Source organism: Ictidomys tridecemlineatus, chromosome 8 (assembly GCF_052094955.1).
Source record: "Ictidomys tridecemlineatus isolate mIctTri1 chromosome 8, mIctTri1.hap1, whole genome shotgun sequence".
NCBI lineage: Eukaryota > Metazoa > Chordata > Mammalia > Rodentia > Sciuridae > Ictidomys > Ictidomys tridecemlineatus.
Genome location: NC_135484.1, coordinates 16,092,011 through 16,115,973, shown reverse-complemented (window position 1 = coordinate 16,115,973; position 23,963 = coordinate 16,092,011). Strand labels below are relative to the sequence as shown.

General features: G+C 44.2%; 1 long non-coding RNA gene across 2 annotated transcripts in view; it reads left to right on the top strand.

Annotated features, from left to right (window-relative positions):
- The window catches only part of LOC144366000 (uncharacterized), a 133,139-nt gene that overhangs the window by 20,610 nt on the left and 88,566 nt on the right, over positions 1-23,963 (top strand). The window lies entirely within an intron of this gene.

The following is a 23,963-nucleotide window of genomic DNA, read 5'->3' as shown; positions in this document are numbered from 1 at the left end:
CCAGAGTCTCCTCAGCTGCCTCTTCACAAGATAGGTACCATGTCTGCACCTAAGGAGCACCTCCAGGAGCTATGGAAGGGAGCAGAAGTGGTGGACAAGGAGGAGGGCATCCTCATGAGCTCCCTCACCCCACCCTGCATAATGGGACCATGTTCTTGTTCTAATCTGACTATACCTTTGGTTGATTGGCACTGCAGAATCACCCAAGTTGATGACTAATACTTGTAGCTTTTCAGACATATTTCTTTTTCCTACAAACAGACAGGCAAACTTGGACTAGGTTATGGAAACACTGTCCTCGCTAGGAAAAGGAGAGCTGTGTTGCTGTATTAATGCTTATCTTCAAAGCAAATATGAACCTGTGTAAACTGCTCTCTCAGTTTATGTCTTTTATTTTCATGAAAAAATCTACAGAAATTTGTATTTTTGAATTTATACACAAATACTGTTCTCATAAAGGCAAAGTCCCCTGAAAAGGCTTAGAACAATAGCTCTATATAGAGTACTTTTTATGGTGTTTACTTGTGGCCTGCTGATTTGTTTCTCGTGAGCCTTGTCAGATTAATTTTTGTTTCTGAATATGACAGCACATCGTGTCTATAAGGTTGAGTAAGAGAGAATAAAAAATATTCCCTGAAGGAGGCAGCCTGCCCTGAGGCAGACAAGGGCCTGGAACATTGGCCAGAGGTCAAGGTCTCCAGAATTGAGGTGGCAGTCTCTGGGCTTCTCCTCTTGAGCCTTTTCCTCCCTTCTTCTGTGCTTGACCTCTACTAGAAGGTTCCTTTTTCCTACTCAGTCTCATCCCTTCAGGTCTTCTCTCCTTTACTGGATGTTGCTCTGCATTGGCACTGCATTGGCCTTACTCTCCTGATCTTTGGCTTTGGTGTCTTCTCCTGTGTCTTTATACCTGTTGGACCTGAGCTGGCCTCTCCAGTGGCCAGTGAGAGTGTTGGCTCCTGATCTGCATTTTCATGATATAGTTGTGACGGGCTGAGTGTGTGTGGGGGAATTATCATGATGCACACACTGACACTTCCTGTTAGGTCTCCTTGCCTCCCCTCTTGCAGACAAATGATTCTTTAAGAAGGGAATTCAGGTAGAGATGTTACCTGTGATTAAACCTGCTTCAGTAGGAACAGGGCTTTTGATCTATATGCTGGTGCTGTCTTGTGGCTTTGTTTCTTAGCTCTGAGCCACAGCCCTTGTTGGTCTGAAGACTCAACTGATGGTTTAGGACAGCACACATGCAAGAGGCATGTACACTGTACTGTGATTTCCACATTGCTCCAAGGGCAAGGATGTACAGTTTCATTAAAGAAAGGTGGAGAATATAAGGAACAGTTCTTGGGAAGAGTAATTTTATTATCTCATTGTAGCAGGCTGGATATCAGTTCACCATGCTTCATAAAATGCAATCATTTATATCTACACTTGCTACTTTAAGGGCGAGTTTATTATCTTTCCATTCCCAATGCAAATGCCATCATGGTTTTCAATGTCATGTGTCTGTGATGGATACCTCGATCAACATATCTGATCATACTATTCATTATCTTAGTTGTTTTCTTCACTTCCATTTCTTGCAGACATTATGATCTAATCTCTTGCTGCTGCCTCAAATTTAATACAAATTCTAACAAATAGAAAATATAAATGAAATAAAGTGTTCAGTTTATGTCTTAAAATCTTCTTGAAGGTCCTCCTAGACTAGTGCATTATACAGGTAATTTTCTTTTTATTTCTGCATAGCAATGTATGTAATGACTGTCAGATTTATATGCAACCAGCTGTGTATAAAGATGGTCTCCTGTTAGTTACTTTAACAAATGAGAAAGTTGCAGTAACCATACATGTATAAACCTCTATACAATTTCCTAGAATGAATTACTGTGCAAATTGATACAGTTTAAAAGTATATCATTTCATCAAGGGTAACATTTTGTAAAAACTTGTAATTGTGTAAGTGGAGCATTGACAAGAGAAGTTGAAACTGTTACTATGTGGTGGCACCCCCCCTTTCTCCACAGAGGGATCTTGGCTGAGCTTCTTCAGAAATCTTCCCAGTGGCTGAGTTTAGGACTGTCAGCAAAAGAGTCTCTGCAGGGGAGTTCAGTGTGGGTGGACTTCCCATTTTCCTGTCACCCTGTTTTGCTTGGCCGCTGGCAGCACAGGGGAAGGGGGGTAGTGTACCAGCACTCCAGGTGTTGGACACCCAGTTACTAGTTTTTCACAAATATATTCAGTGTGGTGCTTACGGAAATGTGCAAACAAGGCCTCTGGCCTTGAGCTGGGCTTCACAGAGATGTCTACGTTTTTCAGATAAGTTGCAATTGGGCTCCATGGTGGCAGCTGGCAGGGGGAGGAAAGAAAGGGGAGAAGAAGCTCTCCCTTTCTCGGGTGTTGTCCTTGGAGGTTGGTTTGCCCAAGGCAGTAAAAGGGAAGGCTGTTTTTATGTGAACTTCTGAGTCTCTCCCCTTACATGCTGGGTGTAAAATTCTGAGGTGGCCTGGACTCAGAGTTCAGGGGATTGATTGATTATAGCAAAAGCTCTGCCCTCTGAACCTGGCTGCAGCCAAATAAAACTGTTTCCTGCTGTCTTTGGTGCTTTGTCTCGTTTGTCCCTACAACAAATATGGAAGGAGTGCAAACTGGTACAACTTTTCTCAACAAGAATGTGACAGTATTGATTGTGAGTTTAAAAGTAAGAGAATTTCCAGTGGAGAATACATTCCCAATACATGTGTTGAAATTGTGTTAAGACTCCTAGGAGGATAACAAATAATCTCATAAAATGTTTTATCTTGAGTGTGTGGCTAATACCAGAGGATGCAGGCTTGCATGGGGGAGACAATTTATGCAGTCTATAGGCTATATTTTTAATTGTTTGATTGTTAAATGTGAATGTATGTTGGGAACTGCCACATGGGAGCTGAGCGCCCCCTAGCTTTGAGAGATGGGAATGTGGAGACTGGCTTCCCTGACCAGGAGGCAGGTGGATCCCCATTTCCACTCAGCAGAGGAGCACAGCCTTGGGAGTGGGCTGCCCCTTGTAACATTACCCCTCTGCCTTATATGGAATGTTCTTTTGCAGACATTATGATCTAATCTCCCCTCATAAACCCAGGTTTGAGGTGTGCTCCTTCTCTTTCTTGCCTGCCTTGCTCCGTTTGTGGGAGCTGGGACAGAGGAGCCATCACAGAACCCTAAGAAAAAGGTACTTTCTCTATCTTTGTGTGATTATTTCATGCCAGGTCAATACACCTGGAGTGATCCTGACTGGTTTAATCATGTGGAATATATATATATAAATTTAGGGGGATTGGTGGGTGGATGGTAGCAGGGATTGAACTCAGGGGTGCTTAACCACTGAGCCATATACCCTGCCCTTTTTATATTTTATGTAGCCACAGAGTCTCACTAAGTTGCTTACTTAGGGCCTCACTAAATTGCTGAAGCTGGCTTTGAACTTGCAGTCCTCCAGCTTCAGCCTCCAGGCCTGCTGGGATTACAGGCATGCGCTATTAGACCTGGCTCTCTCTTATTTCTAATTGAGGCTTTAATTTTTACAAAGTCGACAGATAATATTGTGCGCATTTGTCATGGACACTATAATGCTTGAAATATGTATATTTATTCTAGTCTTCGTAGTTAACTTTATCCTGTGAAGTTTTCCAAGTTATCCTGTTCATAAAGTCCCATCAGACTATCTGGATTGGTCTCTCTGCTACAGCTGTTGGACCATTAGTTCCATGCCCAGGATTGCCACAGCTGCCCTGCACAGGTCAGAATTTTACAGTGTTCCCTGAGCCAGAGCATAGGGCAACCACCAAGATCTGCACATCTTTTGCTGTGAGCTTCTCTTGGTTTCTTTATAGTTGCTCCAGTTGATGCACTTGTGCAAGTGCTCTCTGTTCTTTTGTAGGGCAAGACAGAGGTCTGCCTCTTGTGAAGGGCTCCAGAATGGTGGTGAAGCTGAATGTCCACCTCAACCTCACACTTTCTACTGTAGAAACCCTTGTATATAGGGGTATGTGCTCTGTGTGGTTTCATGTCAATTGGGGGAAAGGACAACATGGGGAAAGCAAACTATTTCTCTTACTGTTTGATTCCTGCTTTTCTTTTCTTTCTGTTTTTAAGATTTGGGACTCAATATTTTATTTTATTTATTTGTTCTAATCATTATAGATGTCAATAGAATGCTCTTTGGTTCATTGTAAACAATGGATCACAATTTTGTACTTCTCTTATTGTACACAAAGTAGGGTCCCACCATTTGTGCAATCCTACATGTACCTAGGGTAGTGATGTCTGTCTCATTCCAGCATCTTTCCTATTCCCATGCCCTGCCTCTCCAAACCATGTTCCTCCACTCATCCCATGCCCCCCATCCCCCATTGTGTATTCTGATCCACTCTTATCAGAGAAAACATTTTGCCATTAGTTTTTTGGGATAAGCTTACTTTGATTAGCATGATATTCTCTAATTTGATCCATTTACTCCCAATGCCATAATTTGATTCTCTTTTATTGATGAACAATATTCCATTGTGTATATATACCATGGTTTCTTTATCCATTCATCTATTGAAAGGCCTCTGGATTGGTTCCACAGTTTGGCTATTGTGAATTGTGCTGCTATAAACATTGATGTGGCTGTATCACTGTAGTATGCTGTTTTTAAGTCCTTTGGGTATAGACCAAGGGTGGGATAGCTGGGTCAAATGGTGGTTCCATTCCAAGTTTTTAAAGGAATCTTGATGCTATTTTCCAGATTGGTTGCACCACTTTGGAGTACGACTAGCAATGTATGAGTGTGCCTTTCCCCCACAACCTCACCAACATTTATTGTTGTTTGTATTCTTGATAACTGCTATTGTGATTGGAGTGAGATGCGATTGTAGTTTTGATTTACATTTCTCTAATTACTAGCGATGTTAATCATTTTTCATATATTTGTTAATCAGTTGTATATCTTCTGAGAAGTGTCCGTTCAGTCTCCTAACCCATTTATTGATTGGGTTCTTCTTTTTTTTTTTTTGGTTTTAAGTTTTTTGAGTTCTTTATATATCCTGGAGATTAGTGCTCTATCTGATGTGTGTGTGGTAAAAATTTGCTCCCATATGGTAGGCTTTCTCTTTACTTCATTGATTGTTTCTTTTGCTGAGAAGGAGCTTTTAAGTGAATCCATCCCATTAATTGATTCTTAGTTTTGTTTTTTGTGCTTAGGAGTCTTGTTAAGGAAGTCAGGGCCTAATCTATCATGATAAAGATTTGGACCTACCTTTCTTCTCATAGGCATAGGGTCTGTGATCTAATTCCTAGGTTCTTAATCACTCTGAGTTGAATTTTGTGCATAGAGAGAGCTAATGGCTCAATTTCATTTTGCTGCATATGAGTATCCAGTTTCCCCAGCACCATTTGTTGGAAAGGCCATCTTTTCTTCAATGTGTGTTTTGGGCACCTTTGTCAATTGTATTTCTGCGGGTTAGTCTCTGTGTCCTCTATTCTGTACCATCACTCAACATGTCTGTTTGGTGTCCATACCATGCTGTTTTTGTTACTGTGGCTTGTAGTATAGTTTAAGGTCTGGTGTTGTGATGCCTCCTGCTTCACTCTTCTTGCTAAGAATTGATTTGGTTATTCTGGGTCTCTTATTTTTCCAAATTTATTTCATGATTGCTTTTTTAAATTTCTATGAGGTATGACATGGAATTATTTTTTTGTAGATGGACCTTTACATGACTTATTTATTTTTATGAGGTGTTGAGGACTGAACACAGTGCCTCATGCATGCTAGACTTGTGCTCTACCTCTGAGCTTCAACCCTAGCCCAAGACGTTGAGATTTTAATTGATATCATATTGAATCTGTGTAGTGCTTTTGGTAATATGGCTATTAATTCTGCCTATCTAAGAGCATGGGAGATCTTTCCATCTTCTAAGGTCTTCTTCAATTTCTTTCTTTAGTGTTCTGTAATTTTCCCTGTAGAAATCTTTCATTTCTTTTGTTAAATTGATTCCCAAGGTTTTTTGTTTTGTTTTGTTTTTGAGGCTATTATGAATGGGTGGTTTTCTTCATTTCTCTTTCAGAGGTGAATCCTGCTTTTGTTGATTCAAATATTTGTCTTGGCTCACTTGTAAGATTTGGAAATATCCAGGGTAGTGTTCTTGACGGTGGATATTTGCAGGGTGAATTTGAATGGGAGAGGCTGGATGAAGCTGAAGTGCTCCTACTTGGCTACCTTCCTGATGTCATCCACAATAATTATCTTTAAGTTGTTAATGTACATGTAAGTTAATTTTGTTATTTATATTTTCTTACTTTTCAAATGGTGTGTGATCAGTATGAATTAATTTTACATTCAGAAATTACAATAATTGGCTATAAACCATCCATTTAGCGTCTGGTCCTTTCTATTTTTTTCTGAATATCCATTGCTTTCCACTAGGTCACTCTTGTATTGCCATTCACGTTTGACAGCTTCAAACACTGAATGCTTTTATTAACTTTACTTTGGATAAGAATAATGGTTTTCAGCCAAGAGGAGTGAATCTTGGAGTTAGAGGAAGAGAATAGACCTGGTAAGAGGAAAATGGGAGTGCTGGGTCAGGGGGGAGAGCCAGGATCATGAGAGTCCTCCCTGTTCTTAGTGAGTTCCCATTTTCTGTGCAAAGAAGTTCCATTCCTGGGCTATGATGAACATGTACACAATAAGACAGACCACTGTTGAAATTGTGTTATGTGTGGGTAATGGAAATGTGTTCACCAAATGGAAATGGGCACTGGCCAGACCAAATTCTGTGAAGATTCTTATCTGATCATGACTGTCATTTTGACCAGATAGTTCTTAGCCATGGGCAGTTGCCCTGTGCTATGTAGATTGGTTGGAGCTGCAAACCTGGTTCACTGGATGAATAACATCCTCCACCAGTTGTAATAGCCAAATTTGCCTTCAGACAGAGACAAATGTTCCACAATGGACAAAATCATCTGTAATTGAGAAGTGCTGGTTTAGAGGAGAGTTCTAGAGGGAATAACCAAGTCTTCTTGATATGAGACCCAGAAAAAATTCTTTTTTTTTTTTAAATAAAGAATCTTGAATCAGTTTTTCAAGACCAATTTAGAAAACTCCAAGAGAAAAGAAGAGTGATCCTCAGGCTCCTGAATCAGCATCCTGGGGCAATAACATTTATCTGTTCAGGTGATCTCATGTGTGATGTACTAATCTTACAAAAAATATTGGATAATGTCTAATTACATGGTTTTACTTTTAAAAATTATTTTATTGCATTTTTATGTGATGCTAATAATCAAACACAGGGCTTTGCACATGCTAGGCAAGCTCTTTGCCACCAAGCCACGGACCCAGTCCACGATTTTACTTTTTTTAAATATGATTTTTGAGTTGTATATGGACATAATACCTTTATTTATTTATTTTTATGTGGTGCTAAGTACCAAACCAATTGCCTTCCGCATCCTAGGCAAGTGCTCTACCACTGAGCTACAACTCCATTGTTTTACTTTTTATTAATTTCTTTTTTGATACTGGGAACTGAACCCATGGGCACTTTATCACTGATCTACACTGCTAGTCCTATAAAAATATGTATTTATTTTTGAGACAGGGTCATGCTAACTTCCTTAACTCACTAAGTTGCTGAGGCTGTGCTGAGGGCCATTACCAAGTTGGAATGACGCATCGAAATTTCCTTGCCAAGCGTACCCCATGCTGCTTAGAGGACATTCGATGGGACATTGCATGCATGCTTTAATAAGGTGACCTTGCTCAAGGACCAAGGCGGATCCGGGTTTAGAGCTGATCAGGTTTGAGGAAGTAACTGGCTCCTTGAGTTTAAGGCTTTGCCAGTTTAAGATAATGGGTTTTAGGGAACTTGGAGATTGCAGATTATTGCTGGGATTAGGGTGTTCCTGCTGCTTGTTCCCGTTGAGTTCTCGTGAGATTAAAATGGGATTTGGAGATAGCCTCGTGGAGTAGGTGAATTGTGCAGGAGACGGAGAATGCGATTGCCCCTGGACCTGTGTGGAGGCGGTGTGAGAGCGGGAATAAAGAATTGCTGTTTGAACCTACAAAAGTGTGTGGTGGCTCGTGATTCTGGTGCCAAGCCGAGACATTGGCCTTGGCAAGGCTGGTCTTGAACTTGTGATCCTCCTACCTCACCCTCCCAAATCACTGAGCTTACAGGTGTGCACAACTATGCTTGACTTACTGACAGTTTTAGGGAAGACTGGGAAGAATGCATTGGGAAGGGGTATCTATGTGGTGAATTACTCACTGGCTGTGCCAAAATAATACAGAATAATGGTTTGGAGAGCAGTGGTGTCAGCCTACGTCCAATCAGGAGACTCGAACCACAGAGGAATGGCAATGTTTAATATGAGGAAGTAGAGGCAATTGATGTTTAAGAAGAGGAATTATTAACACTAACAGTGATAATCTGTTGGGAGGAAAAGAGCTCTAAAGATTCATAGGTGGCGTGTCTGGGGAGAGCCCTTATCTTTAATGCTGAGGCAGAGCTTAAGGAAGGAATAAGTCTAGAAAAGTTCCTGCCCCCTCCAGGGATTGAGATCCATTCCTCTTGGAGAGAATATGCCTTGTCCTTCTGGAAGATCACTAAGGTGCCACATCTGCTGAACTCACCAGGGGGCAACTCTCTGCAGCACACAGGAAACCCCACCCCAGGAGATAGATCAGGGAGAATCTGGAACAAAGGCTAAAAGCAGAAGGAGGCAATGACAGGGCTTTCTGAGAAAGGCACGTGTACTGCTGGTTTTCCTCAGCCTGTGGGGCAATGTCAGATGGCAGAGAACAAAGGTTTGATGTGGGGTGGATTATTCATGCTGAGAGTATAACAAGGGTTAAGGGTCATTGTGGGGAGCCAATCCAAATGCAGGCATCTTTAAGTCCTGATGCACCATGGGGACGTGACAGATCACTGTAGTCTGGTGCAGCAATGCCTTGACTCCTGACTTGGGCTTTTCCCTCACTGGGATAACAAGGCCTAGTCCTAGGAGTAGGCTGCACCCAGAAGGGTTGAGCCATACCACCTGTTCCTATGTAATCTTACCCCTTTGCCCTTTTTGGGATAGAATGTTCCATGGAACCTCCCCTTGTGTTCCCTACATAAGAATAAAGAATTCCTGGGTTTGGGATGTGGCTCAAGTGGTAGCGAGCTCACCTAGCATGCGTGAGGCACTGGGTTCCATTCTCAGAACCACGTAAAAATAAAATAAAGATATTGTGTCCACCTAAAACTAAAAATAAATATTAAAAAAAATTAAAAAAAAAAAGAATAAAGAATTCCTGTGGCTCTTTCTCTCTCTTTCCAAGGACACTTAAGGTCACAGAGCTGTCTCTGGATTATTGAAAATGTAATTCTGTGTGGTTGTGTGCTTTCTTTGTCATTTTCTTGAGTTATTGGAGTAGTCAGATTTTTGTGAACCCAGCATTAGGTTGCCAGCAAGGATAACTGGTGATAGGTCATTACTATAGTGCACTGATCTGTGCTTATACTATTCTGGCTGTCCTGGTGTTAATACCTCAACCTGCAGAACAACAGATGGTAAAGTACCATTATCGTTCCCCTTTTGAAGAGGAGGAAATAAGGATGTAATAAGCTTAAATGACTTGGCAGTGGTGGACTCTGGGATATGAACCTATGTGGTTGAACTCCTCAGCCTGAGCTCTGAAATGCATGGTGTACTGAAAATACTCCCCATTATCCCCCACCGCCCATCACTTCCCGATCCTGCAGCTTTGACCTCAGCCATAGGGTTTGGCACCCACACTACATTCACTACAGCCTCTACCCAGGGAACTCTTGACTGGGATGGAATTGCTGATGCCACTCTGTAAGCGCCTGAAACTGACATTATATAGGCTTAGTCTCTGTGGAAGGTGGTGGGTATGGAGGGGGGAGAATGCCATCTCTACAGGGCAGAGTGAAGTCAAGGGCTGAGGTGAGAGGTAGTAGGTAAGGGGAGGAGTAGAGACACTGGCTGACAAGCCAATGAGATTCCTGCATGTGCTCAAATGCCTTTATGTCCTTGTCTGCCAGGACACACCCTGTATCATTAGGAAACAGCCTCTCACCTGCATCAAAACATCTTTAAACATGTGGAGGTGTTTCATTGTCTTCAAGCCAAAGAAAGATGAGTGAGAGGAATGGGGAGGATGCAGGGGCAGGGAAGAAATGGAAAAGCCCCACAGAGAAACCTGAGACTGGGGGGTTCTTGTCAGGACACTGGGGTCATTCAGGGAGCATTTGGGGGAAGAACAGCTGGGCCTTGTGAAGCTGGAGAGTCGTCTTGGAGCTCTGCTCTCCCTGTCTCCTTCTCTCTGGACTCCTGTCCCCTCTCTGGTGTCATTATCTCTGACAGCTGTTGTTTTTTTCCTTTTCTGCAGCCCACTTCTGTGCTCCATCATGTGCCTGGCCTTTCATCATAAAGCATGTCCTTAAAGATAACTCTGTCCCTTTTGCACCAGACTTACCTGTGCACTTGGTCTTTTCCATTTTCCAAGACCCTAGGAAGTCATCCATCTCACTAGGTCCACACTGGCAGTATGTTTACCCCTTGTCACCTTAGTAGTGGCTGGGGGGAGGTAGGGAGCGTTACCTGAGACCTTAGGGTAGTGGGGAGGGAGGCTCCTGGAAAGAGCCACGGACATGGTGAAGTCCCTGGAGTACTGACCACATGGCTGGGGACACTGGAGAGAGAGATTCAACTTCAGCTGGTGGCCGCATAGGACTCGGTCCAAGCTTTTCTCACTGGGGTTTTTGTTTCAGAAGGAGTCATGGATTAGAGTCCTGTAGACTCTGAGTAGAATTCCTCAACTGATTTTTGACCTTGGGATAGCCCATCCTTTATCTCTAGGTCTTAGTCTTTTCACCTACAAAATGGGAAGCCTGGAATAGAAATAAAATCCTGCTGGGATGATGACGGTGATGATGAAGATGATAAGCAATTACTGAGCATTTGCTGTAAGCAAGGCATATGTCTCAGCAGTTCCACACATTAAATTATGTAACTCACAGTATTTATCACCAAGGTGACCTCCATTGCTAACTTTTTACACGTTGTTTTGTCCCATATACCTCTCTACTCTACCCAACAATATCAAATAAACCCAAGTGATCCCATCCTTCCGGGGGAGAATCCTGATCATTTTATTCTCAGAGGGAAGCTCTACTACCTGTTGATTAGAAGTATGATGCTCAGTTTTAAAAACACAGTAGATTTTATTTTCCAGATTTTATGGAAGATGGAAAAAGAATAGAATGTGAAGGTTAGAAATTTGTTATCCTTGAACAGGATATGATCAATGTACTTCTTGACATGATCAATGCACTTCTCTCCTCACACCCACATTAGCAAGGCTGGGAGAGTGTGTTGTGTTGGAGAGTCTTGCCCTCTGCCAGTCAGGCCTCAGGGCGAAGGACCAGCTGAGCAGAGCCCTTCCTCTCCCCTCCTCCTGCAGCTTCTTCTTGTCCTGCTCCTGCTTCTCCAGCACCAGGGACCGGTCTTCCTCCTTCACCAGCTGGACACTGCAGCAAGTGAGAGCTAGGATGGCCAGCATGTTTCTGGGGCCCTGAGAGAAGCTGCAGTCCATGTCACTCTAAGTTATGCATGTCCTTATCTCCACAATTTGAATAGAGTAGTGAGTTGGGGTCCTTAACTTTGTTTTGTAAGGTGTTCAATTTCTAGTCTCTTCTACTCTCTGCTCTGGACTCAAAATAAATGGATGCAATTCACAGGGTTCCACTCCTGTGCACTTGTGTGGTGGAGGTGGTGAAGGTGCTGGTGGTGGTAATGGAATCCTGATGGACATCTGAGCACATGGCAGGGATCTTTTCTAAAGGCAGAGCAGTGGTTTCTGCATCTAAATGTGATATAGTGAAGGTGTTCTGTTATGGTTTGGATCTTGAATGTTCTCCCAAAGGTCATGTGTTAATGGCTTGGTCCCCAAACATCAGTGTGCCTTTGGGAGATGATTGGTTCATAAGGACTCTGGCCTCCTTAATGGATTAATCCATTTATGGATTGTTTTAATCAGCTTTCTCATTGCTCTGACTAAAAGGCCCAATCAGAACAATTGTAGAGGAGGAAAATTTTATTTGGGGGATCATAGTTTCAGGATGGCTCATACAAGGCTGGCTCCATTTCTCAAGCCTGGAGATGAGGCTAAACATCATGGCAGAAGAATGTGACAGAGGGAAGCAGCTCACATAATGGCCAGGAAACAGAGACTCCACTCACCAGATACAAATATATACCCCAAAGCTATGCCTCCAATGCCCCACCTCCTCCATTTACCAATCATTTAATTCCTTCAGGCGATTAATTCACTGATTAGGTTAAGGCTCTCACAACCAGATCATTTCTTCTCTGAACTTTCTTGCATTGTCTTATCTGTGAGATTCTGGGGAAACACCTTACATCTACGCCATAACATTCTATCCCTGGACCCCAAAAGCTTATACTCATCTGATAATGCAAAATACATTTAATCCATGCCCAAGAGTCCCCATAATCTCAAGAGTTCTGATATTTGGTCAAAATTCATGTCCAAAGTCTTCTCTGAGGCTCAAGGTGATCTCACTTTGTGAGCGCCTATAAAATTAAAAGCGATTTACAAATATTCAGTATATAAAGGCACTGAGTAAACATTTTTCATTTACAAAAATCGGGCATAGAAAGAAAGAATGGGACCAAAGCAAGACCAAAATTCTGGGCAAATATGTTCTGTGATTCAGTGTCCAGCATCTGGGGCACATGGCATGATGTCCCCTCCAAAGGGCTTGTGTAGCTCCAATGCTGTGGCCTTGTTGATCCCAGCCCAAGTGGCCTTTCTGTTGGCTCATCTCTGCTCAATTCCTGTAGCTTTCCTAGGAAATGTCCCTGTTACTGTCATTTCTTAATCTTAGGGTTCTCCATGGCAGCTTTGGTGTCCACTCAAGTCTCCAAGCCCTCTCAGGGGCTGCCCACAGAGACTGACTGTGCTGCACTTTTCCTGGCCTCTCAGGCCTTCCTTTGAAATCTTGGTGGAAACCTCCTATCCCCTGAACCCCAGCATCCTGCATTCCTGCCGGACCAGCACCAAGTGGTTGATGCCAAGGTCTTCAGCCATCTCAAGCAGTAGCCAAGCTTTCAAGTACCCTGGCTGAGGCAGCTTCTGAGCATCTCGGTGGCTGAGAAACTTGAAAAAACCCCCTTATCCAAGAAGGATGCCCCACTGGTCTTTATTCAAGAGAATTTTGACTTTTATTCCCTGGAGCCTGAGATGGGTGTGGTCTTGCCAGCTCTTGAGATGCCCTCAAGCCATCTTTCTCATTGTCTCAGGCAAGATCTTTAGCATTTCTTTAGTGGCAGTGCCAGCTTTGTCTTTAATGTTTGCAACTTCCTTAGCTCCAGTTTTGCTCCCAACTTTTAAGTCCAAGTTCTTAAAATCTTTCTGCTCTGCTTTCTGCTCCTAATTATCACAATCAATTTGGCTAAAAGCCACCAGTAATATCCATGCCATCACCTGAATGCTATGCTGCCTAGGCATTTCTTCCACCAGAATAAGAAGTCCATCCCTTTTAAATCAGCCTCACAGAGAGTCTCAGGACATGGGCAATGAAGTTGCAGACAACTTCTCAGCCAGAACATAACAGGAATGGCCTTTAGTCCCGATGTATCAGGGGCCCACTTTGTGCTTTGAAAACAGCCCTTGCTGCTCTGCTGCTGCAACTGATGTTTAAAATGGACATCTTTCTTTCTCTTCCTCTCTCCCTCCTTCTCCTTAATCTCCTCCTGCCTAATTTCAGTGAAAATAGGATTGCCTTACTTCCCCATTCTAGGCAGAGTTGTCTGTCCCGGAGTACAAACCCACCACAGGCCCCAGATTTTGTGGATGGTCACAGCAGATCTCAGAAATGACTATCTTCCAAATTAATAAGTGAATTGTAACTCCAACAGAGAACACCTTTGAATCACCTCTTTAAAAGCCTCCTGTTCCTGTTGATGGACAGAATCACAGACTCTGGAGCTGGAGTCCCCTGTGTTTCTCCTCTTTTAGCACAGCAATAAATCTTTCTCCTATTTCTCAAATCATGTTCTTATTATTGGATTGGCATTGGGGACAAGGACTGAGATTTCAGCAACAAATTTGCCTCCCCAGATGGGACCCAAGAACAGCCCCACTATAGCTTTCTTGGGCAGGCCTGGCTCTGCGAAGAACCCCACTTCCATGCTGAGGATGCAAGGTTGTTGGTGAACTTGCTGAGAACCAACTGCAGGAGAGATGGGAGACAAGTGCGTTTGCCTCGAATCAAACCAGAGGAGCTCTTCTGTGAGTATAGGAGGAGACTGAGGGACCATCTCAGCAGCTGCTGAAGCTTCTTTTGTTTCAGGGAACTCCCACCTTCTCTCCCTGAACCTGAATGGTACAGGTTGCTCCATCTTGGTCCACTTCAAGAAAAAGGAAACAAAACTTTTTTTATTTTATTTTAAACATCAGAAATTTATTGGTTGCTCAAAATATTACATTGATCTTGACATATCATATATCATACATTTGTTTCAAATGGGGTATGAATTCTTATTATTCCCCCGAAAGAGAACTTTTAAGTGAAGTTGCAACACCCTGATCATTTGGTAAGTCCCCAGTGTGCAGGCCGAGACCCTTTATTACAGATATTGGGTTCCTCTTCATGGAAACTACTGGTCCCTTTTGGTGTGGACATCTGTGGCACTACTGGTATAGAAGTCACCATTAAGTAGAACTCTGGAACCTCGGGATTCTGACTCTTCTGATTTGTTCTATGCTCTGATCTGCTTGTTAGCTGTGGGCTTGGGAATTCCCTCTGGTCATCTTTTTTGTTTGTATCTGTTACTGCTCCTCTTAAGATATGGCCATATTGAACATACGAGGCAAAGAAAAGACCACCGACTCCAATTTTAAACCAAATTAAAGCAAGTTTATATTGTGTACACAAGAGAGCTGATCAGCGACCATCTCATCCAAATGCACGGCCAGAGGACAGTGTCTGGTCTAAGAGCAGGAAGGTTTTTATAACACAAAAATTTAGAAAAAGTGGGTGTCTTGGAAGTTTACAGTTGACAGGGTTCTGGCAAGCATAATACAAGGGCAGAAAGCAGGTTAATGATCTACATGGCTTAACAGCTCAAGGTAGGGAGTAAACTGAGATTCCAACATCAAAGTTAATGAGGAGCAACTGAGATTTCAGGGAGGGTTGTAAATGGTCAAGGAGAACCAGGCATGGGTAAGTTCAAAACATGGGCAGGAGTTCCAAGCAAGTTTAAAACATCAAAGTGTGGTCAGGCCAAATAGAAATCTTAGGATTTTACAGTAAAACAGAAATGATGTTTTGATGACCTTGTGATGAGATGACTCCCAATCTTAAAATGGAAATATGCTGGGTTCTTCAGCCAATACTGCATCGATCCTATAGGTATCTCTAGGGAAACATATTGAAGAAATTTGTACATGCACATCTGTCTGTTTTAAAGGTTCCTGTCTCTCATCCTTGGTTTTGGTGGTCCTATCTTCATTTTTTTTTTGTATTTGTTATTGGCCCTTTAAGACATGGGCCATGAAGCATTGCTCTTCCTAGTAGTTTTTGGAGCTGAGAGAGCTTGGCTGAATGTGCCATGCATGGGTATAAACCTGTCGAAGAGAAAGACAGTTTACTGTAACACAGTCTTACCTTTGAATGGTTTTTCTGGATTATTATACAATTTGGAAGTTGAAGTAGGCCTGTTAGGGGTAAAGTATGTGAAAGATCCTAATGAAGTTGCAAGATCAGGGTTCTCAACCATCAGGAACTACGTGGAAGGTGCCAAAGGCGTTGCTGCTGGTGTGCAAGGATAGCAAGACACCAGAGGAAAGGGTCAAAAGATTTCAATCTTTAAACCGAGAGCTGGCACTCCTAGCACTGTTCCTCATCCTGACCCCTGTCAGCTGCAGGTCATCTCACTGTGGGTCACGGACACCAGCCATAAACCTGGGGGAAAAAAATCACAGAAAACTGCCTGGGCTCTAGAACAATAGCCTAAGAGAGCCTGGCCTCTGTCCTGCCTTTCTGCCCCTTTTGTTCTGGTGTATGTTGGGGGTGGAGGTCGCTGGAATGGACCTGTCCCAGGTTCTTCTCCTAGGGGTCTGGGGCCACAGATCCATTCAATGGTTATTTCAAATTCTCTGAATTTGTAACTGAAATGAATCATCCATGGACTTAGTGAGTCACCTGTGGGGTCAGGGCTACCCTAGTAGGGAAGGTCAAGTACAATCTTCTGACACTACTTTCCCAAGACCAATATGTTTAAAATAGTATCTCATCCTGGAGAACACACATTTGTCCTCTACTAAGGGTATCACCTCACCTTGAGCTCACACCTGTGGCTTTAGGAAGTGTACCCTATAATCCACATGAACTGAAGAATCCACTGGGCAGCAAAGGGTGTGTGTGGGGGTGGGGGTACAGTAGGCCTCAATCTACAGGAACCCCTCCTAAAAACCAGACCATCTGAAGCCACAGGAGCATAGGACCTGCTGCTCACTCTAAAATATGCATCTGCAGAATCACTTAGGAAAGACAGTGTGAGGATGGGCACCAACACTGGAGACACTGGAGACATTCTAATCTAGGGTCAGAAAACTAGGGCAGTGGGAAAATCCAGTGCCCCATTCATTTACATGTAGTCTTCAGTTGCTCTCATGAGTACTTGATATAGAGACAGTTATAGTGTGGCCTGCAGAGGCCTGCCACCCCTTACTATCTGCCTTTACGGAGAAAGTAAACAACTTGTGCCTACTTTATACCCTTACATGATGCTGGATCCTCAAGAGTTAGATGAGCCTAGGATCCAAGGTCAGAAGTCTATAGATGCTACTACAGAAATGTATAGATGTACCATTGCTGTTAGGGGACAGACAGATGAGGAGGGTGGGAACACACTTTAAGAGAATAAGTCTGAAATGTCCCACTGTGCTGACTCCCACATGCTTTCTTCACCCCCACATGCTTTGTTTGCCAAAAAACAATTTACCTGCAGTCCTGCCTAACCAAAGTGGAAAGGATATGTCATATTCTTCAGCAAACTAGGAAATTCAGGCAGGAAGTAACATTGACAAGAAGAACCCAAGTTATGTGACCCTTCACAGACCAGATTCTGGAAGATAAAGATAATTCCTCCTAGCCATAAAACCTGTAAAAATGATTAAGAATCCAATTAGAACCAGTCAGCATGGGCCAAGGTGACAGAGTTGTCATGGCAAAGCAGACTTGAAATTCTGATGTCACCCTGCTGTCAGTCAAAAGCCAAGAGGTGGGCCTGGGTGGGACTCTCTGAAAACTTTCCTGCCCCCGCCCAAAAGAACTGGAGCACAGGAGAGTGCTCTTTGTCTCTCCCCTCTGAGAGGACCCACTCTCTCCCTTGAGAATGTCCCTTTTCCTACTCTGATCAATATGTCTGAAACCTTTCTGAGTTGATCAATAGAATCAGGGTTTGAAGATGGGGGTCTTCCAGCTGCCTCAGTTTTTAGGAAGACCCCAGCTCTATAACATCACCAGGGTCATTAGAGAAATGGGCCCCCTGCTCTTGCTTTAGGATCTTGGGTGACGTGGAGGATGTTGCCGGTTGTGTCCTCAGGCAGAGGCATATGGTGCCAGGTGGTCCTGGTGGAGGCTAGGGTCCCTAGGAGGAAGGGAAGGTAGGGAGGCCCTGGATGGGGCGTGGCTAGATGAGAAAAGGAGTGAAGGGAGGTGAGCTGGGTGGTGGCTCACTGAATCACAGAAAAGTGATTGTGGCTGGTGGCTGGTGAGGCTCTGTGGGCGCATGTGCTGAGACCCCCAGGCAAAGTGTGGTGGGAAGTTCAAGAGTCAACAGCCTTGGGATGCTGAGGGTTTGCAGTGGGTGAAAGTCTGCAGAGCAGAGCTGGGTCTGGGAGTGTCTGTTGTCCTGACTCTGGAGGGATCACGCCCCTGTGCGGGACCACACCTGGTCCTGGGGCTTGTGGCTCTGGCTCTGCTTCCTGGCTGCCAGATGTCACCAGAGACTGCCAGCCTGTGGTCTCCTTCCCTATTGTCTCTCCCACCTCAGGCCCTTACTATTTTTTTCTTTCTTTCTGGCTCCTCTGGAGGGTCTCAGGAGAGCCAGACACTTGCACCAGGTGGGACTGGACCCGCGGGGGCGGTGGAGGGGCCTGGGGAGGGACCCAGGCTCAGTCCCGCGATCAGGTGTCTGGACTCGAACCCTGTCCCAGTGATCCTCTGCCACACCCCTTAAATTGTAATCTGGGAACTCACCGGTCGGCGCCGCCCAGAAACAGTCTGTCCACACAAGCAGAGCCAGGCTGACAGAAAAGAGCCAGGTGAGGGTACCCACATCCATATCTGGACTAGACAGAGCGCGGGAGGGTGCCGACGTGTGCGGGCAGCGCGCAGAATGGGGCGCGTAATCCTTCTGTGCGAGGGACAGGGGAGGGGCCAGGTGAGGCGCGAGGACCCCCGCGGAATGGGGCGCGGGACAGGGGCGGGGCGAGGTGAGGCGCGGGGACCGCGCGCGGGACGGGGAGCGGACAGGGGCGGGGCGAGGGGAGGCTCGAGGACTGCGCTCGGGACCGGCGCGTAGTCCTTCTGTTGGCGGGACAGGGGCGGGGCGAGGTGAGTTGTGGGGACCGCGCGCGGGACTGGGCGCTAGACAAGGGCGGGGCGAGGTGAGGCTCGAGGATGGGGCGAGGTGAGGCGCGGGGACCGCGCGCGGGACCGGGCGCGCACAGGGGCGGGGCGAGGTGAGGCTCAGGGACCGCGCGCAGGACGGGGCGCGGGACAGGGAGGGGCGAGGTGAGGCGGGCCTGGCACGTAGACCTTTGGTGCGCGGGACAGGGGCGGGAGCAGGGTGCGGGGCGGGTCGCAGGTCTGGGAGGCCTGCTGAGGGCGGGGCAGGTCGCGGAGCGGAGCTTCCCGAGGCTTCTCCTGCCTTCGCTGCGGAGGTTTGGTGATAAATTTCAGACTTTTTACTTAACGGACAGAGGCCGCTTTCCCTAGGTTTCTACACCCGAGTTTCAAGCCTCCGCCCTTTTCTTTCCATAGAAAATGGTTTTATCAAAAACATGCTTTGCAACTTTTTCCCAATCGAGTTGTGCGGCTGCTTTCCTTCTTTTTAAACGTGTGTTTAAAAAAGCACAGGAGTTTTGTGTCTAGTGGTGACGTCTTGTCGGGCAACCTCTGCTGTACTCGGTGGAAGGTGGATGAGGAGCAAGTGCTCATTTCGAGCCTGGAAGCTGGACCAGGCGAGCTGGGGCGGAGATGTCAGCCCTGCTTAGTCTTGTCCAGCACACTCCCAGCTGTTTGCCACCAAAGCAGCGACTCCTTTAATCTTCCGGGCTGGGACAGTGTTCTTGTTCTGATCTGACAATAAGATTGATTGACTGTTGGACACTGCAGAGTGAGAGCAGTAGACGACTAATACATTTATTTTTCTGCAAACGGTCAGGCAAACTCGGAATAGGTTATAGGAACACTGTTCTCACTATGAAAAGGAGAGCTGGGTCTGTGTGTTAATGCTTATTTTCAAAGCAAATATGAGCCCGTATACATTCAGCTATTCTCAGTTTATATCTTAAAATAATACATATTCAAGATAGTCCCAGACCAGCGCGTTGTACAGGTACTTTTCTTTTTAACTTTGTAAGGCAATGTATGGAATGACTGACGATTTATATGTAACTAGCTGTCTGTTGATGAAGATAAAGAAAGTCTCCTGTTAGTTATTTTAACCAAAAAAAAAAAAAAAAACAAACTTTGGAATAACCATACATGTACAAACCTCTATACAATTTCTTAGAATAAATTGCTGTGCAAATTGATTCACTTTAAAACTGCATCATTTCATTGAGGGCAATTTTTTGTAAAAACTTGTAATTGTTAAGGTCCAGCTTTGGAAAGGGAAGTGGAACTGTTACTATGCTAGGAGTGCTAACTGGTACAACGATTTTTTTAAATAGAAAAGTGACATTATTCATCAATTTCTGGGGAGAGGGGTGATACATTCTCATGTGTTAAGACATCCTGGGAGGATAACAAAAATCTAATCAAACTTTATCTTGAGTGCCAAATGCTAATGTCTCGGCTTGGCACAGAATCACGAGCCACCACACAGCTTTGTAGGTTCAAACAGCAATTCTTTATTCCGGATCTCACACCGCCTCCACATAGGTTCAGGGGCAATCCCCAATCTCCAGCACAATTCAAGTCCTAAATACTTTCTCTCCAGGAGAACTCAGCGGGAACTCAGGCAGCAGGCACACCCTACTCCCAGCAGGAATAATCTTCAACCTCCAACTTCCCTAAAACTCCTATTGTCACGCCCTAAACCCTAGGATGGGGATACTTCCTGCAGGATACACCCTAATCCTGGATCCACCCTGGTCATTGAGCAGGGTCACCTTTCTCAAACACACAAGCAAGGTCACAGCAAATTTCCAAGGCAAGTCCATTGAACATGGGGTACGCCGGCAAGGATTACGATGCGTCATTCCTACTTGGCAATGGCTCTCAGCACTTGAGTGTGTGGCTAATACCAGAGGATATAGACTTGCATGGGGGAGACACTTTATGCAGACTATAAGCTGTATTTTAATTGTTTGCTTGTGAAATGTGAGGGTGGTGATTATATATACATATATAGGAATGACACACACACACACACTGGGGGCGTGTAGCAGGGATTGAACCCAGGGGTCGCTTAACCTCTGAGTCACATCCCAAGCACTTTTAATATTTTATTTAGAGACAGAGTCTCACTAAATTGTCTTCTTAGGACCTTGTTAAATTGCTGAGGCTGGCTTTGAACTTGCAATCCTCCTTCCTCAACTTCAGAGCTGCTGGGATTACAGGCATACACCATCACACCCAGCTTTCTTTTTTATTTTTAACTGGCTGAGCCTTTAATTTTTATCATTTTAAAAAATGGTTGATAACATTGTATGTGTTTTTATGTACAATATGATTCTTGAGGTATGTATATTTATTTCAGTATTCCTAGTTAACTTTGTCCTGTGAGGTTTTCCAAGAGCCATCCTATTCAGGAATTCCCATCAGATTATCTGGATTGGTCTCTCTGCTGCAGCTATTGGACCATTAGTGCAGCTGTATGCCCAGGATTGCTACAGCTGCCCAGTAAACATTAGAATTTTATAGTGTTCCCTGGGCCAAAGCATAGATATACACATCTTTTGCTGTGGGCTCTCCTTTTTTGCTTACAGTTGCTACAGTTAATCCAGTTCTGCAAGTTCTCCCAATTTTTGAGGGGGGGCAAGACAGGGGCCTGCCTTTTGTGAAGGGCCCCAAAATATCAGTGAAGCTGAATGTCCACCTCCACCTCACATTTTCCACTGTAAAAGCTCTTGTGTGTAGGGGGATGTGTGTGGTTTCATTCCAGCTGGGGGAAGAGCAGCATGGGAAAAGCAGTTTCACTTACCCTTTGAGTCCTGCATTTCTTGAGAAACGTTGTCTAGGCTCACTCCCAGGGTAATGTTCTTGTCTTTGGAAATTTGCTGGGTGAATTTGTATGAGTGGGGCAGGATGAAGCTGAAGCACTCCTATTTGACCACCTTCCATACTAATTATCTTTGAGTAGTTAATATACATGTAAGTTTGTTTGTTTGTTTATTTGGGGTACTGGGGATTGAACCCAGGGGTACTCAACTACTGAGCCACATCTCCAGCCCTTTAGACACAGGGTTTCACTGAGTTGCTTAGTGCCTCACTAAATTGCTGAGCCTGGCTTTGAATTTGCAATCCTCCTGCTTCAACTCTTGAGCTGCTGGGATTACAGGTGCCACTGTACCTGGCCATATATTAATTTTCAAATGGTCTGTGTTATGGTGTAGATGTGATATCCCCCCAAAGCTCATGTGTAAGACAATGCAAGAGGGTTTGGAGGAGAAATGATTGGATTATAGCCTTAGCCCAGTCATCGAATTAATACCTGATGGGATTACTGAGTGGTTGCTGGAGGCAGGTGGGGTGTGGCTATGGGGTATATATTTGTTTCTGGCAAGTGGAGACCTCGCTCTGCTTTCTGATAACATGAGAGCTGCTTCCCTGTGCCACACTCTTATGCCATGAGCCTCGAGGAATGGAGCTGGCCTTCTGTGAAATAAGACCTTGGAAATTGTGAGCCCTTAAATAAATTTTTCCTCCTCTACAGTTGTGCTGGTTGGGTCTTTGAGTCATAGCAGTGAAAAAGCTGACTAAAACAATCTGTGATCAGTGTGAATCAATTTTACCGTCAGAATTACAATAATTGGTTATAAACCATCACTTTACTGTCTGGTTCTTTTCATTTTTTTTCTGATCACCATCCCTTGCTTCAGACTGGGTGCTCCTTTTGTATTGCTATTCACGTTTGGCAGCTTCAAGCACTGAATGATTTTCTGCCTTGCTTCACTTTGGACAAGAATTCTAGAGTTCAGACAAGAGGAGTGAATCTTGGACTTAGAGAAAGAGAATAGACCTGGTAACAGGAGTGCCCCTGGGGAGAGCCAGGATAATGACAGTCCTCAGTATTCTAGTGAATTCTAATTTCTGTGCAAATAAGTTCCATTCCTGGGCTTTGATGAATGTTCACACAATAAGATTGGACACTGTTGGAACTGCGTTATGTGTTAGGAGCCATGTGTGAACTGTATGCAAACTGGACAATGTTGGAGCCATTAAGACAGGGAAGTCAGTCTTCCAGGAACTCCTGGGTGAAATTCCCTAGTTGGAGCTATCCCAGATCATGCTGGCATCCTGACCTAGCTCACAGCTCCTGTTCAAACACAGCCACTGGAGATGAGCATAACCTGCCAAGGATAAACAACCTGTTTGTCTCCACTCTCATCCTGTCTGCCCTCCTGCCCCAAGGAAATCTCTATCTATCCCCTTTGTTCTGTACCACTATAAATAAAGCAAGCGTGGGCTTTTTCTTTGTTAGAAGTCAGACCCCTCTGATCAGCTAAACAGGTCATGCTCATGCTTTGAAAATATGTAATTCTTGCCTTTTGTCTTTATTTCAAAGCTTTTATTTCACAGCCAGTCCATCCCTCTGATGGGTACCCACTTCCTCGCCCAAGCAGGATGTGAGCGACATGTGGTAATGTGTTATGGGCAATGGGCACTGGCCAGTCCAAACTCTGAGAGATTTCTTAGCCTGATAATTATTGCCATTTGGGCCAGATAGTTCACACCCTCTATCCAGTTGTAATAGCCTAATTTGCCTCCAGAAAGTGCCAAATGTTTGATGGACAAAATCATCTGTAGTTGAGAAGTGCTGGTTTAGAGGAGAGTTCTAGAAGGACTACCTGAGTCTTCTTGTTGTGAGACTTGGAAAATATCATTTTTGTAAAAGATTCTTCAACCAGTTTTTCAAGACCAATTGAGAGAACTCCAAGAGGAAACAAGTGTGCTCCTCCAGCTCTTAAATAGGCTTCCTGTGTTGGGTGTACAGGGGCAACAACATTAACCTGTTCAGATGATCTCATGTGTTTCATACTGACATGAATGGTAGACTAATCTTTTGAAAAATATTAGGTAATATCTACTTACACGATTTTACTTTTTATTAAGAAATAGAAATTTTGGATATTGGAAACTAAATCCAAAGGCACATTACCACTGAGCTATACTGCCAGTCCTTTGAAAATTATTAATTTATTTTTGAGACAGTCTTCCTAACTTGCTTAGCTTCACAAAGTTGCTGAGGTTGGGAGGCTGATTTACAATAAGGGGAGGTTCTCTGGATTAGACACAGGTAAATGAGGAGACAGAGGGGGGTGGGAGAAGGAAAGACAGTATGAATCAGACATAATTTTCCTATGTTCATATATAAGTACATGAACAGTGTAACTCCACATCATGTAAAACCCCAACAATGGGAAGTTGTACTCCATGTAT